Here is a 12,032-nt window from a genome sequence, read left to right as displayed (position 1 = left end):
TGGCTTGCAAATTAGAACTAAATTCTCCCACTTGAATCGGGAGCTATACTTTGTTATTGGTCATGGCATAATGTAACCTGACATATGTAAGAACAGGGGACTCATTCTAGTACTAGAGTAGAAATATTGGTGTAAACTCCTATATGTGGAAATAGTTAATATAAAAATGCTGTATTTCTGTTGCCATATTTACTGCTATGTAGCCATGTATACATTTAAATAGCGTAGGTGGAAAACTTATGCAAATGCTTGCAACCCTCTCCGCTTTTTTTTTCTTTCTTTTTTTTTTTAATTAGGAGAAAAGGTTGTTGCAACATATTTAACTAAATCAGAGTTTCTGAAGGCATCTGAAAATGAAGCTTTTCAGTCTCCTGAATAGGTGCGAAGCACTCACTGAAAAGCCTGTGCTCTTCCTTCACTGATGTCACTGAACACTGTGGGGCAAATGGTAAGAGTATCGGCCCAATTAATTTTTTCATTATGTGTCTCACATTTTTACCTTATCCTGGGTAAAATTTTCTCAGTTCTGAGAACTTCATTTAAACTAACTTAATGCCCATTAACATATATTGCTAATAACTGTTTGGCCATTGAGAAAAAGCACATGTAAACAAATAAACAAGCATTTTGGTGGACTGCAGGGCCTTCCCTGCAGGAAAGGTGTTAAGACAAACACCCACATCCCCATTGTTATAAGTTGCTCCCTTAATTAATTTTCAGAGAGCATTGCATTAATAATAGAAAAGAATTTGAGTAAGCAACAGCAAGCAAAACAGCGCTGGGCGGCCGGGGAGTCTCAGTTCCACCAACGGCGCGCACCTCACCCCCGCCAGGGTCCCTTTTTATATCTTGGTGATTTCAGGATTACACAGCACATCCTGGTATATTCTGCAGCTGCGCGCGCTGTTGCTAGGGGGTCGTCTCTGTCCCTCTGGTGGTCGTGAAGATGAAGGCCGTAGTCTTCCTCAGCGTTGTGGTTCAACTTCTTTTTTATTTGCTCATGTTGGCCCAGCGTGAGACAGGAAGGCAGGATGTTGATACACTAGTTTAGCAACTTATCAGGAGATGGTTACATGAGCTTTGTAGCAGGGTCTTTAAACAAAAGAGGCAACTGAGATGCAGAAGGAGAGAAGGTTGGGGGTTCTCTTTTTTGTTACATTAAGCAAAAGAATTTTCATAGTGTCTAGCCAAGTATTATACAGCTCCTTACTTCAGCAGGGAGTTTTCACAACTCCTGTTCCTCAAACAGAACTCCTTGTTTTTACAAAAGACAATGAACAAACATTTATTGTGTATTACACCCATCACAGTTCTTCCAGAGGTACAGCAGACAGCACTGAAGGCTAGAGTCAAGTGTGATACACATCCTGAGTCCATCTCACTGCACACTGGTCTTTTTCTGCTGCTCTTTCTCTTTATACCAGTTTCCCCCTGCTCCAGCACCGACATCCACAGCTGCAGTCCTCCCTTGGCATGGAGGTCCTCCTGCCAAGAGTGTCTCCAGCCACGTATCTCTCAGTGTTTCTTCCCCACATGGCTGTGGCCATTCATTTAACAGCTGTGAGTTGTGGCACAAGGGTGGCAGCTTCAGGAGACACACAGATGCACCAGGCACAAACAGGAGACCAGCATACCACTCTCAACCATCTAAAGTAATTCTGAAATTCTGAGGATTTCAGTGGAAGAAGGATAATGAAATTTTTTTGGCCTCAAAGGTTAAAGCCGTGGTAAGGCCTGACATTAAAGCTTGTCCTTTTCCTTCCTGGAGCAGATACAGGGTGAGCAGACGCCATGTTAAGCTTCACTCTGGTGACCTCCTCTTCAGCCAAAGATGGTCCAAGAAAGACTACTCTGTGCAGAGGTGAGTGCGAGTTTGCTCTCCAAACCCACAGTACAGTGTGGGCTTTTCTCCCCATGAACTGGTTGGAGGCCATCAGGCTGCTTCAGATAAGGATTTGTAACATACTTCCAGTGAAAAACAGGTTCAGACCTGTGTCCTCTCAGTCACAGCTCTGGCATTTTAGGGCTTTTCACCCTATGTTGTTCTTTTCCAGTTGAAGGATTTCTTTTCTACTTTGGGCTCTTTCTTGTTCTGTGATTATCCAAAGAACATAAAGCTACACCCAGTCCTAAAAGGTCTGCTGTCCTCATGGCCAGATGTCTGTTGCATTCCTGCTACTTCATATAGACTGTCCTTCTGACTGTCATCATCATGGGTGTGTTGTTGTTGTTGCTGTTTGTTTTTACTATTTCAATTGTTATTGTTTATTATTGCAGTATCTTTATATTACTTGCTGTGCCTTCTCACCTGGGTATGCACGAGCCAATGGGCTGTATATCATCTAGGGCATTCTCTTTACAAATACCTTTTGCTTAGTGACAGATACAGTTTTAACTTAACAGTACTGTCCAAAAGTGTTTAGTGAATTACTCTGCCAATAATGCTAACTACAGACTAAGTGCATACGCCTTTGCTTTTGTGTTTGACCTACACTTAATAACCTTTGTCACTGGAAGAAGTAATGATTTCCCATTTCATTAGTGTATTTTTTTATTATTTTTCATTAACTTGGTAACAGATAAAGAGTTGCAACTAGAATGGGTTAAATATATTTAAAATGCTGTTTAATGGATTTTTATACAAATATTTGTAATTGCACTAATTACAGAGATACTTTGTCTTATTAACCTCTGTTTTAATATACATATCGAATTATTCATGTGTGAACAAAAGTATTCACTTTGTATACTAATTACTGTTTTTGACTTATTCTTTTATTGCTCTCAGAAGTTTCAGGCATCCAATTAGGATACTGAAACAATCCTTAAATACTCAGGTAATTAATCACAGACCACAAATAATGAACAACAAGTAAAGTGAACTGTGTCTAAATAATCCATTGATTTAAAATAGCCCATCCAAACTATTCATCCAATCCTTACAAATAAGGTACACTTAAAAATCAGGCCTGTGTCACAACAAATTTGAGTAAGATAAAGGGCTGCATTTTTCAGCTTATTTATTTGCAAAGAATGACATATGCAGATATAATGCAAACCTTGTCAAAAAGGATTAGTTTAATAAATTCTCTCACTTTTGAAAAATGTATAAAACAGAGATTCTCTTGTGATTGCTGAAAGCCACATTAACATGTTATTACCAAACACCTCATTGCCTAAAAATCCTAAAAAAAGTCTATGAGGTAGCAAATCTATCAATTAGTGTATACCAAACTCCACATACAGTAAAAATACAATAGCTTTGTGTGAGGTGGGTACTGCTTATATCTAAGATCATGATGTTTCACTGAGATATCCAAATGAAGAACATTATTGCTTTTCTCCTCTTTGATCTTAAAAGCCTAGATGGGGATGGTGGTGGGTGGATAGGGGTGTGTTGTTTTTTTTTTTCCATTTCTGGACCATTTAAATTCTTGTTCTAATGCTGGATAAATAACCCATGCCAATTTCTTATTTATTATTTTCATTGCTTATATTATATATATAAACATTGCTTATATATATGTATAATATATATATATATATATTTTACACTTTTTAGTGTAAAATTAGTTACACGTTTCAGAGAAAAAAAATACTAAAAGTATTCATACTGTCAATATAAAGCATTTATATTCATATTTTGTCTTCATTTTTCCCTGGCCAATACCTTTCAGAATTTGGCCCAAATTCACAGTCATGTTTGTGAATACCAGATGATCCAGAACTGTATTTCTGGTGAAAGTAATATTTACTCCAGGAACATTCCCTAAGTCTGTATGTAGATTTGTGCATATTTAATTGGAAAATTTAATATCATAAATAGCTTCTTATTAGCTATTTTACATACTTAATTTTTCCCATCTTTTTAGCTAAAAATAGTAGTAGTATTTTTGTTATGAGTTCTTATGCTGCAATAATGTCTCACCCAAGGGATGACTGAACGTCATGTGCTTGTGTTACATGTGTGTGTATATATAACAGATGACTTACTCGGTTGTATGGCAGTCAAAAATAAAATACTCTACCAATCTGTTCACCTACTGTCTGAGCTCTACTTCTGGTATGAAAGGAATTATTATATGTGTGATATGACCATTTTACCAGTTTATCTCATCTCCATAACACAAGTGTAAATCATGTCTTGGGTATTCTGGCATAATTGTGAATCTCTGTTTTCAGTTTTCCTTTGTCTTCAAAATGCTTTTGCTTCAGGAATAATACTTTCACACTTACTGAAATTGCTCATTACAAGTGCATTGAATCATCAAGCTTTAAGTTAAGAGAGGGAACAATAACATTAATTCAACAACTTTAATGATAAAGATGACAAGTACCATTTTTTCATAAGATGTGTATCTCTCAATAATTTATTAACATATAAAACAAACCCCACAGATATATGTGCACATGCTCCCAGACCAGAACAGCACTTCTGCATAGACCTAATTATAAACATGTGAGTGGTACCTTTGATTTGAATTGGACTACTCGCATACTTAAATTTAAGCATCTGTTTAAGTACTGTGTTTAGAACTGCAGTCATAGAAGTGAGGATAAAACCCACAGAATTTCACTCAGTCCCTAGTAAAGCTAGTAAGACTCTAGCCACTGCCTATGGTGAGATTGGATCAGATCCAGCCATGGATGAAGTGCTCAGCATGAGAAAGCCACTGAAATGTGCAAAGCATTTGTAACTAAAAACATATCTGAAGGGAAAGGACATTTTCTGACATGTAAGCATGAGATTGTGCTGAATCTGTGACACTGAAAGACTATTATCTATATTCATGTATTATCTGAGGAAAAAGCAGCCATCGTGGGAGTGAGGCCTGCAAGTTTATGCGGGAGAGAGAAAACTTAAAAAATGAGGCTGTGCATTGCATTTAGGGAGTAAAAATAACAAGAGAAAGCCACTTTTCTTTAAATCACTCTGCATCAAGTATATGTTTGAGGTGTTTTGTTTTCTTTTCTTTTTTTTTTTTTTTGCCAGTTGAGCGATTTTTAAGGTATTGCTGAATACTGAGTAATATGACATTCAAGTACTAAATGTGAAGTCATATTTTTCAAGCATAACACCCTCAGGTAGCTGTTAGCTGTCTCTGGAAGACAAAATTATTTTGCAGCCTGCTCCTTGAGGACTATCTTTAAACAAATTGGATATTTCACTGGGATTGTTTTCTGCCTCCTGGCTGCCAGGAATGACTGTACTCTTATTGTTCTTCATATGATGAAGTAATCTGAAAAAAAAAATGTACAAAAAAGTAATCACACAAAAATTTATATTGAATACATGAGCAAAGACTCATCTATGTCTCTCCCTGAAAGCCATCTTCCCTCTTTCTTATCTTCACACTTCATCCTTCCTTGTCACGTCTGGTCACTTTTTTTGTCAGAGTTTTATCATCTGCCACTTCAAATCCTTTATGGTCACTAAACAGGGCTATTATTCTACAAATTATTTAATCTTAGAAAATATGTTTGCCCCACAGAAGAAAGTTCAACTCATTTAAGTGCAGTTTCCCTCACCACAGATTTATATATTAATTTTACACCAGTGAATTATTTCTGAACAGTCAGAATACACAAATGCTCTAAGCATTAAAATGACTTCAGAAATGGCCTATGTAAAAGAAAATCAAGTGTGATGAATTCAAGAAAATTTGATACAAGTTCCTATCATCCATTGGAGAGTTGGTCTCAGAGGAAGGAAAATAGTTGTCATATAGCTGTAAAAGATATAAACTCTAATGTTCTCATTTTCCATAACTGTATCACTGTGTTTTACATTTACGTCACTATTACTCCAAATTTCCAAGTAATATTTTGTCTTCTCCAATAACTATGCACACATAATTTTTATTTGAATCACAATATCAGTTGCAGACTCAGAAGAAAAACATGCATTCTGGTAGGTCCTATTCACAGGTTGAAAGTTGATAACCAGGTTGAGGAACTTGATGTCAGTTTTCCTTGTTCTTCCATATTTTATTTTTAATTTACAGTTATATCTAAATTATTCACCCTTTAAAAAAGAAAAAAAAAAAAAAAAACCTTTTGTTTGTTGGTGATCTGGTCTAGGCATATAAGAAAACCTAGAACTAGAAAATTAAAAGATAAAAAATAAAAATAAAAAAGATGTATTTCTAAACTCTTTGATTGAGACACATTTCTTGGGGAGTTTTGCCTAAGCTGATCCGTGTAGTTCCAAAATGGTGGATTCTAAGGTGGGACATTTGTTCGTAGGAGCCACAGTATGCAAATGTAGAGTACATCCTAAATTTTAAGGCCTAAACAGAGACACAGGGTCAAGAAAAGCTTACATCCGTTAGTAGAAATGCTCAGATTCTTGGTATAGATGTTAGAATTTGTTGTCTAGGTCTTCACTGACTTTTATAGGTGGAAGAGTAACATTGCAGAAAACACCTATTCAACACTAGGAAAACAAGGGAATTATTTATTTCACTGACAATGACAGCAGCTGATACTCCTTAGTGGTTTGTGAGACGTGCGGTTACAACATGCTGCTTGCCTTCTTCAATAAGGTGATTTGAAGGCTGGGTTAGCAACCCAGCAAGGTATACAAATAAAGTTTGTTGATCCAAACGTATTTGTTTGTTTCCTGTACAGCTTTCCAAACTTTACAAATAAACCTTGCAACCAATATTTTCAACCCAGACTAGCTATGTTAAAGGCCCATACTACTGTGTTGGTGAAGGTTTGTCTCATTCTGAGGGGATGTAGGGTGTTATTTTTATTATTTTCTTCCCTGTTTCCGACCCTTCTTTCTTCACAAAAAAGTCTTCAGACAGAGTATGTGCAGGGTACATCCGAAAGAAATGAGTAAGGGATGGGCCAGCAGTGGTGCTCCAGAAGAGAACTCTGCACAGCTGGCTGTCATGCTATGGAGTTGTGTCCTGTGAGGGAACAAATCATGCTTCTCACCTTGCTGCTAGCATGGGGCAAAATAGGAAAAATGACATGGAGGAAACCTCATGGTGATATTCCCCAGAGCTCCCTTGAGGGAGAGGGGAGCTCAAGGGAAGGGGTGCTTTGGAGCAGTATGATTAAGCAAATGTAATCCAAATGAATGAAATGTAAATCTCAGAGGAAGTTTATACAGTTTATTCAGGATTGTGGTGCCAGTTTTACAAAGGGATTTTACGGCAGCTGGACTCTTGAAGTTCTTACAAATACTTAAGTTCTAATGTAAAATCCACATGAGATTTAGTGGCTGAGAGAAATTTTGGGAGGTTTGCCAAGCACCTTCTGTTGGGTTGTTCCTAAACTTGCACAGCTCTATGTCCTAAAACAAGCGAACAATTACTTCAGAATGTATTCTCCCAATATTCCATAGATTTCAGTAATGTTGCATTCCAGGATCCATTTGATGATGCAAACTTACAGCCATTGAAATATTTACTCAATGGAAAAAAAGAAAAAAAAAAATCAATACATAAAGGTTGACAGAGCAGAAATCAAAAGAGAGACACACCGTGTGGTCAAAGAACGTAAGTCTGGTCCACATACCACCCTGCAAAGTCTTCTGCTCTTAGAAGAGGCTAATTCAGCATTTAAGTTTCCAACCAAGAAAGGGGTCTGCTCCCTCTAGTCAGTTGCAGAGTTTTGCACATCTAGCAAAATTTTATGTGATAAATAAAACTTTTGCTGTTTTGCATCTAAAAGATCATAATCACTGTTTCCACCATGGCCACCCAGTGCTCTCATGAGCTGCTTATGCCCTAGGAAACAGGCTTGGTTATAATTAACAAAAGAAACGGGTGACTTATTTTTAAAGATGTCTTCCCCTTGCTGATAATCTGGTTTTCATGAACTGCAGCTGCTCCAGTTTTGGAATCATTGATCTGTCATGTGCACAGAGACACAGTTCTTTCCACAAAAAGCACATAAAAAGATAAAGCAATCAAATAATTTCCTTTTCAAAACATGATCCATGCTCTTGGAATTGCTTGTGAGTATCTCAGGTGGTACCGTTCAGGCAAACTCACAAATAAATTGGCTTTTACTCTGTTTAGCACAGGCAATAATTCCTTTTTAGGGTACTTCATTTTCATTTAGTCTCTAGTTCAATTCTATGCTGACACTTTGCATTAATGCAGCCATGTGTTAATTGAACATAAACCACAATATAAATGCAACATTTCTGTCCTGAAATTAATAACCATCATTTGTAGACCACATCATGTATTTTATTGTAGGAATAATTTACTGATAGGGTATTTTATGCTTAGCAGTGATTAAGAAACTGTGCAATTTACAACAGAAACAAACGGAGCCATATAAAATGGGTAATAAAATGTGTGTGCATGTATATAAATTTGTTTATATGAAACACAAATTAAAAATTTAAATGGTTCTGTAATATAAGGCAAAGTAGAAAGGGCTTTTCATATTATTATCCTTCAAATTGATATGCAAACAAATAAAAGATCCAGATTTACAGGAGGATTTGTTTTATATAAAAACAAACCCTTTCACTAGAAGGAAGCATCTGTTTCAGCCATTAATAACATGTGTAATGTATACGCTGCTTTGAACTAAACATTTCCATTATAACTGAAAGCCCATTTACAGAGACAGAAGCAGTGCCTGAGTGTGATCAGTCATAGTGTCACCCTAGCATACGACTGCTGCTGCAGAGCAGGAGCTTGGGCATATGCTTTCCCAAAAGCCTCTAATGTCAATCTCAAGCAGTAAAGGGGAAACATTAAGTGCACCTTGCCACCATTAATGTGGAAAGTAGCGTTAAGTCCCTATGATTTGCTTGGTAAGTTGCATTTAGTGCTGGATCATGTTTATAAAAATTAAACTGCTGCACCAAAACTAATGCAAAAGCTATATTCTTGGTTTATGGCTTATTAGCAGTTCTCTGTGTTTTCTCCTGACAGCACAAAATACAATCCTTCCCGCTCTCTCTCAACCTTCCCCACCTCCCACCCCACAAATTCTCCTTGTTAAATGTTTGAGAAAAAAAAAAAAAACAACTTTTTTTTTTTTTTTTTTTTCCAATGAAGTTTTAGGAAGAGGTTTGCATGTCTTTTTTAAGTTTTTACAATGCAACCTAAATAGGAGAAAAGCTGCACCTGCATTATTGACCTTAAATACTGCTAGCTAATGTAGCGCAAAGGTATTCAGCAGATTTTTCACACCAAAGTTTTCTGGGCAGCCTTCCAAAACATAGCAGCAGTTTAAAATGACCCCAACTTTGTGAATGTGAATGGAGCCATTATAGGGTAATCGTCTTTCCCAGCTTTAAGTTACATTTAGCAGCTTAGACTGAACTAAGGATTTTTTATTTCTTTTTCCTAAATGACAAGCTTTAACTCCTTATAAAGTTAATTCTGCAGATTTTTATTTTTATTTTTTTTTCAGTAATGCACAATGAAATCATTCCTAGTTTGTCTATTTAAGAAAAATCTGCAATGGCTTGACAAATGTGAATATCGTAGTGCTCTGTTTGATGAAAAGTAAGAGATCATTTCAGTGCTCAGGTATTCAGTATCATTTCTACATCCCTTAAATATAAATTACATATAAATTCTGTGCTAGGCTTTGCTAATGCCTTACAGTACATGATGAAAAAATGTGTTGAGCATGGGAAACTAAAGCAGGTAGGGCTGGTGGGAGGGATGCGATTTAATTGGTAAACTCTTGACATAGAATCTTTTGAATTATTTCCTGGAACCTGTATAGAGCAAAACAGCAACAACAACAACAAAGCAACAACAAAAAATACTTGAGTGATGCTGAGTATTTTTTAAACCCCTCAGTTGCAGGATAGGCCCCCCAAAAAATGCAGAGGTCTCCCCTTCAGCATGATTCACATGGCAGAGCTGCCTTGATCATTTTGTATTTTGGAGTTATGCAGAATCCTGCTTTTGCAGCTGGTAAGCTCCCAGGGCTCAACACAGTTGCACTGAAGCCCTGTCATTGTGTCAGCAGAAGTTCACAGAAGTGGTTATTTTTCTGTGAAATGTATTAGTATGATCAGTTCAGTGAATTCCCATGGTAATGTATTCTCTCAAAACAGTTGCACCATAGCCATGCAGATCATACTGTATTTTTTAAACAAAGAAAATGATATATTTTTTTTGAGTAAATATACTTTTGAGTGTTAGAACTTTTGCTTGTTCATAAAGGAGGTGACCTATTAAGCGGAGATGTCAAAGAAATTTTTTTTATGCTAGTGTGAAAAATCAAAAACAAACTTATGAAAACTGTAGATTCATAAGCTTCTGTGGGCAGCCTAACCAGAAGAAATCCTATTCTTTGATCTGTCTGAGATGTCTAAGTGCAATTAATGTTCTACTGACTATACTGTGATAATAGCGTTCAGTTTTGCTTTCATTTCTGTTGTTCAGACTATTAATATTTTATGGAAGAAAACACAATGCCTATAGGAATAAAACAATATTTTATTGCTTGATATGATTGCTTACATTTCCTCCTTCTAGCTGAAAATCAGAAATTGATATTAGTTGAATTACTAAAACAGCTACATTTGTCCTGAAGCCCTGAGAGAGTTTGGTAACCCAGTAAGAGAAGGGTGTTTCTGTCACAAATATGTGGGAGGCTCTCAGACTGTTGAGCAATTAAGTGGACCTGAATAATCCTATGTAATTAAGCTTCTTACTGCATAATTATCTTTATTTTAAATGTGTCTTTTGATGAAACATCTGTTCCTTGCTCTAGATTTGAAAAGATACATCCATGCACACGATGAAAATGGTGCTTGTGAGGCCATCGCACATGGTACTGCTGTTCAGTTCCTTGGCGACAAATGTTGTAATTTGCTCCGTCTTTGCGTGCAAGAGGCAGGTGCTGCTGCATCCGTGGCCTGCTTTGCCTGACCTCCACGCTTGCTGCAGCTGCCTTTCATATTGTTACCCAGAGAAATAATTGTGTTTGACAACCAAGCTGAGGATTGTTATGTGGTGAAGTGGGGAAGGGGTGCACACAGTACTGTCAGAGCTCTTGAAGGTGGCTATCCCAACTGACTGGGCAGTAAACAAGGCAAAAAATAAAGTTGGGCCCTAATAATTGGAATCTATTTTTCCCTTTGATATCAAATACAGTTTGACTGCTGCTACAAAGAAGGCTATTGCATTTCTGTTAAATGTATTGTCTTTTCCAAGGTAGTTGCAATTTGCAAAATATGGTATGCATTCTTTTACAGGCTACAGACTCTATTAAAAAGAATTACCTTTTCTTACTGACTTTTAAAGCAAGAGGAGCTTCTATTAAATGTAATAATTATTTTCCCTAGGGACTTATACGGTACTCGTGTTAGTAACAATAGATTTCTACTAATGAATAGTTTCTTCTAAATGAAACCACATGAAATATTGGTGATGTTTTTGTTTAGTAACTGAATTGTGCTTTCCAACTGTAAAAGCCATGTTAGAAGTTTCCTTCTACTCTCTCTCTAAATGAATGTTTTCTTAGGCTTCTCAGAACTATGCATGGCATCAGATGAAATTTGTTCAGACCACCAGACACAGAGATATGTGTGTCTCACTCTTTATCCTCTCTTCTTTATAAGATAGTTATAACTATTTACAGGAGAAAATTTTGTACAAATGTTACAGCAGCCTATATTGCACAGTATCTCCCACACAGTAGGGTAAAATGAACCACTGTCTGGCTGAATGAACACTATAGCTACATTTCCACAACATAGTTCACAGCCAGGTTCAAGATCTTTAGATTTAGCTCTATCTAGTAAAAATGAACAAAATCACAGCTGTTAACTTCTCTCGGAGCTGGACCAGGCTCTTATTTTTTTCAGTACTACTCTAGTACATGCTGTTCTATCCTCTTTTTTGGGTGTGGTAACTGGCAGAGGCTAGCTGACCAATGTGCTTATAGTTGCAGAAAGAGGCAATGGCTGAATCAGAAATATGGGTTTGGTCCCTGGGCTCTCACATCCTCTGCTACCACATAAAGATTTGTAAAGTTTCTTTTCTTTAATGAGCCAATTCAATGCAAAATAAACCACACTGAATAGATAC

At 36.8% G+C, this 12,032-nt stretch overlaps 1 long non-coding RNA gene across 1 annotated transcript in view; it reads left to right on the top strand.

Annotated features, from left to right (window-relative positions):
* The window catches only part of LOC119714465 (uncharacterized), an 85,364-nt gene extending 81,320 nt beyond the window's left edge, over positions 1-4,044 (top strand). Inside the window, exons 6-8 of the long non-coding RNA XR_005261697.2 lie at positions 297-448; positions 1,772-1,861; positions 2,055-4,044. This is a non-coding gene — a long non-coding RNA (uncharacterized lncRNA). The remainder of the gene's footprint in view (positions 1-296; positions 449-1,771; positions 1,862-2,054) is intronic.
* Positions 4,045-12,032: the final 7,988 nt, after the last annotated feature.

This window comes from Anas platyrhynchos, chromosome Z (genome assembly GCF_047663525.1).
Source record: "Anas platyrhynchos isolate ZD024472 breed Pekin duck chromosome Z, IASCAAS_PekinDuck_T2T, whole genome shotgun sequence".
Taxonomy (NCBI): Eukaryota; Metazoa; Chordata; class Aves; order Anseriformes; family Anatidae; genus Anas; species Anas platyrhynchos.
The sequence above is the reverse complement of the archived record's forward strand: the minus strand, read 5'-3'. Positions and strand labels throughout refer to the sequence as shown.